Consider the following 5,376-nt stretch of genomic DNA (forward strand, 5'->3'; position numbering starts at 1 on the left):
AATAGTCAAAACTTACTACAAAGCTATAGTAATCAAAGCAGTGTAGTACTGGCATAAAGACAGACATACAGATGAACAGAAAAGAGAGTCCAGAAATAAGCCCTTGCATATATGGTCAAACGATTTTTTACAAGGGTAAATGACCATTCAAATGGAAAAAGGACAGTCTTTACAACAAATGTTGCTGGGAAAGCTGGATGTCCACATGGAGAAGAATGAAGCCGGACCTTACCTAACATCATATACAGTAATTAACTCAAAATGGATCAAATATCTAAATAGAAGAGCTAAAACTTAAAACCTCTTAGAAGAAAACACAGGGCAAAAGCCTCATTGCCTTGTATTTAGCAATGATTTCTTAGATCTGATATCAAAGACACAGGCAATTAAAAAATACAGATAAACTGGACATCATGAAAATTAAAAAAATTTGTGCATGCCCAGACAACATCAACAAAGTAAAAACATAGCCCACAGATTGGGAGAAAATATCTGTAAGTCTTCTATCTGATACGGAATTAATATCCAGAGTATATACAGTACTCCTAAAACCTAACAGTAACGACAAAAGACCCAATTTGAAATAAAGGACTCAACTAGACACTTCTCAAGAGACTCAAACGGCCAATAAGTACATAGAAAGATATTCAATATTACTGATCACTAGGGTAGTGTGAACCAAAATTACAATGAGATAGCACCTCATACCCATTATGATGGCTACTGTCAAAAAACCTGAGGGGCGCCTGGGTGGCTTGTTGGTTGAGCCTCCGACTTAGGCTCAGGTCATGATCTCACGGTTCGTGGGTTCGAGCCCTGCGTCGGGCTCTGTGCTGACTGCCAGCTCAGAGCCTGGAGCCTGTTTTGGATTCTGTCTCCCTCTCTCTGTGGCCTTTCCCGGCCCTCTCTCTCTCTCTCTCTCTCTCAGAAATAAATAAAGCATTTAAAAAAAAAAAAAAGAAAGAAAGAAAGAAAAAAAACCCCTGAAAATAACAAGAGCTGGAGAGGATGTGAAGAAATGGGAATCTTAATGCCCTATTGTTGGAAACACAGACTAGCACAGCAGCTATGAAAACCCAGACAGTGATTCCTCAAAAAATTAAAAACAGAATTACCATATGATCCAGCAATTTCACTTCTGGGTATATACCCCCAAAGAATTGAAAACAGGGTCTCTAAGAGATATTTGTAAACACCTGTTCATACTAGCATTATTCACAATAGCCCAGAAGGCAAAAGCAACTCAAGTGTCCAACAATAGAAGGATGAATAACCAAAATATGGCCTATACATACATACATGGAATGTTACTCAGCCTTAGAAAGGAAATTCTGAAACATGCTACAATATGAACCCTGAAGACATCACACTGAGTGAAATAGTCCAGTCACAAAAGGACAAATACTGAATGATTCCATTTATATATTTACAGTAGTCAAAATCAGACAGACAGAAAGTAGAATGATGGTTGCCAGGGGCTAGGAAGAGGGGAGAATGGAGTTATTGTTTAATGGGAATAGAATTTCAGTTTTACAGGGTGAAAAAAGCTATGGGGATGGATGCATAACATTATGAATGTCTTTAATATTACTGAACTGTACCCTTAAAAGTGGCTAATTTGGTAAATTTTGTTATGTGTATTTTACAATAAAAAACTGAATAAGGAAAAACTTGAAACGGATCACAGACCTACATGTAAAAGGTAAGACTTTAAAACTTCTAGAACATGGTAACACAAAATCTTTGGGACTTTGGAATAGGATAAACAAAGATTTCTTCAGCAGGACACAGAAAGCATGAATAATGAAATTAAAAACTTGATTGGGGTACCTGGGTGACTCAGTTGTTAAGTGCCTGATTAAGGCTCAGGTCACGATCTCATGGTTTCTGAGTTCAAGCCCTGTGTCAGACTTGCTGCTGTCAGTGCCGAGTCTGCTTTGGAACCTCTGTCCCCACTCTCTCTGCCCCTCTCCCCCCCAAAATAAACATTTAAAAAAATGCTTTAAAGGAAAAACAAAAACAAAAACAAAACCCTGATAACCTAGACTTCCTCACGATTTTAAATTTGTTTTTTTTAAAATACAGTTTATTGTTAAGTTGGCTTCCATATAACACCCAGCGCTCATCCCAACAAGTACCCTCCTCCATGCCCATCACCCTCTTCCCCTCTCCTCCACCCTCCCATCAGTCCTCAGTTTGTTCTCAGTATTTAAGAGTCTCTGATGGTTTGCCTCCCTTCCTCTCATTTTTTCCCGTTCTCCTCCCCTGTAGTCCTCTGTTAAGTTTCTCTTGTTCCACATATGAGTGAAAACATATGGTATCTGTCTTTCTCTGACTGACTTCTTTCACTTAGCATAATACTCTCGAGTTCCATCCACAATGCGACAAATGGTCAGATTTCATTTTTTCTCATTGCCATGTAGTACTCCATTGTACATATAAACCACATCTTCTTGATCCATTTGTCAGTTGATGGACATTTAGGCTCTTAACATGATTTGATTATTGTTGAAAGTGCTGCTATGAACATTGGGGTACATGTGCCCCTATGCATCAGCACTTCTGTATCCCTTGGGTAAATTCCTACTAGTGCTATTGCTGGGTCATGGGGGAGTTCTGCTAATTTTTTGAGGAACCTCCACACTGTTTTGAGTGGGGCTGCACCAGTTTACATCCCCACCAAGAGTGTGAGAGGGTGCCTGTTTCTCCACATCCTCCCCAGCATGTATAATCTCTTGATTTGTTCATTTTAGCCACTCTAACTGGCGTGAGGTGGTATCTCAGTGTGGTTTTGATCTGTATTTCCCTGATGATGAGTGACACCGAGCATCATTTCATGTGTCTGTTGGCCATCTGGATGTCCTCTTTGGAGAAGTGTCTGTTCATGTCTTCTGATTCCCTTGCCTTTGGAGATGTGTCGAGTAACAAATTGCTGCAGCTGAGGTCAAGGAGGTTGCTTCCTGCTTTTTCCTCTAGGGTTTTGATACTTTCCAGACTCACATTCAGGTCCTTTATCCATTTTGAGTTTATTTTTGTGTATGGTGTAAGCAAGTGGCCTAGTTTCATTCTTCTGCATGTTGCTGTCCAGTTCTCCCAGCACCATCTGTTAAAGAGGCTGTTTTCCATTGGATACTCTTTCCTGCTTTGTCAAAGATTAATTGGCCAAACATTTGTGGGTCTAATTCTGGGTTCTCTATTCTATTCCATTGGTCTATGTGTCTGTTTTTGTGCCAATACCATGCTGTCTTGATGATAACAGCTTTATAGTAGAGGCAAAAGTCTGGGATGGTGATGCCTCCCGTTTTGGTTTTCTTCTTCAATATTACTTTGGCTATTTGGGGTCTTTGGTGGTTCCATACAAATTTAGGATAGTTTGTTCTAGATTTGAGAAGAATGCCGGTGTAATTTTGATTGAGATTGCATTGAACGCATAGATTGCTTTGGGTAGCAGTAATGACATTTTAACAAAATTCATTCTTCCAATCCATGAGCACGGAATGTTTTTCCATTTCTTTATGTCTTCTTCAATTTCCTTCATAAGTTTTCTATAGTTTTCAGCATACAGATCTTTTACATCTTTGGTTAGGTTTATTCCTAGGTATTTTATGGGTTTTGGTACAATTGTGAATGAGATCAGTGTCTTGATTTCTTTTTCTGTTGCTTCATTATTGGTGCATAAAAATGCAACCGATTTCTGTATGCTGATTTTGTACTCTGCGACTTTGCTGAATTCAGGAATCAGTTCTAGCAGACTCCTGGTGGAGTCTGTCAGGTTTTCCACATAGAGTATCATGTCGTCTGCGAAAGGGGAAAGTTTGACTTCATCTTTGTCAATTCTGATGCCTTTTACAACCTTTTGTTGTCTGATTGCTGATGCTAGGACTTCCAACACTATGTTAAACAACAGTGGTGAGTGGACATCCCTGTCGTGTTCCTGATTTCAGGAGGAAAGCTCAGTTTTTCCCCATTGAGGATGATACTAGCTGTGGGCTTTTCATAAATGGCTTTTATGATGTTTAAGTAGGTTCCTTCTGCTGTTTGAAATATACCAACAAGAAAATGAAAAGGCAAGCTGCTGACTGGGAGAAAATATTTGTAACATCTACATCTGAGAAAGGACTTCTATCTAGAATATATTAAGAACTATTATGATTCAATAATAAAAAGAAAAACCGACGTAAAAATTGGCAGGGGTACCTGGGTGGCTCAGCCGGTTGAGAGTCCGACTCTTGGTTTTGGCTTAGGTCATGATCTAGTGGTTTTGTGAGTTCAAGCCCTGCCTCAGGCTCTGAGCTGACTACTTGGAGCCTGCTTGGGGTTCTCAAGCTCCCTGTCTCTGCCCCTCCCCCACTCGTGCTATATCTCTCAAACTTTAAAAAAAAGGGTGAAAGATCTGAATAGATATTTCACAACAGAAGCTACACAAATGACCAATAAGCATAGAAAAGAGTGCTCAATGTCATTAGTCTTCAGGGGGATGCAAATTAAACTACAATGATACCACAACTATCCACTAGAATGGCTAAAATGTGTTGGTGGGGATGTGGAGGAACTAGACTCATACATTGCTTATGGGAATGTAAAATAGTGCAACCACTTTGCAAATCAATTTGGCAGTTTCTCCTAGAATTAACATATATTTCCCTTATGATCCAAGAAAAAATTTCCCAAGAGAAATGAAAGCATGTCTACAGAAAGACTTTCGCACAAATATTCATAGACTTTCACACAAATATTCATAGCAACTTTATTTATGATGGCCAGACACTGGGAAGAACTCAAAAGTCCAACAAGTAAATGGATAAACAAAATCGGATATATCTATACGGAGTATCACTCAGCTATGCAAAGGAGTGAACTAGAATCTTAAAAACACTATGCTAAGTGAAATAAGCCAGATACAAAAAAGTACCCACTACGTGATTCAATGATAGAATAGGTTTTAAAAAATTCTTATAGCCACTGAAAACAGTTCCATGCGTGCCTGGGGCTGCGATTGTGGGATGACTGACAGGAGAGGCAAGAGGAAACCTTTCATAGAGATGCAAATTATCTTGTGCCTTGATTGCCTTAAGGATTATTAAAGTATCTATTTGACTTAACTCTTAAAACTGTGTACTTAAACTGGATGCATATTATTGTATGTAAATTATAGCTTAGTACAGTTGGTTAACATTTTCTCCACACTAGAAGACATAAACAAGGTTTCTCCTTTATAAGATAGGGATGATAATAGTACCTATTTTATATATGTGCTATGATGAGTAAAACGGGTTAGGGTTAGGCCAGAGCCTGGTATATAATAAAAACTCAAAAAAAATGTTGGTGAGATAAAATTTTATTTAAGATAAATAAGTGCACAACAGAGTCACTATA

This window comes from Crocuta crocuta, unplaced genomic scaffold, assembly GCF_008692635.1.
Source record: "Crocuta crocuta isolate KB4526 unplaced genomic scaffold, BGI_CrCroc_1.0 scaffold348, whole genome shotgun sequence".
In the NCBI taxonomy this organism is placed as follows: domain Eukaryota; kingdom Metazoa; phylum Chordata; class Mammalia; order Carnivora; family Hyaenidae; genus Crocuta; species Crocuta crocuta.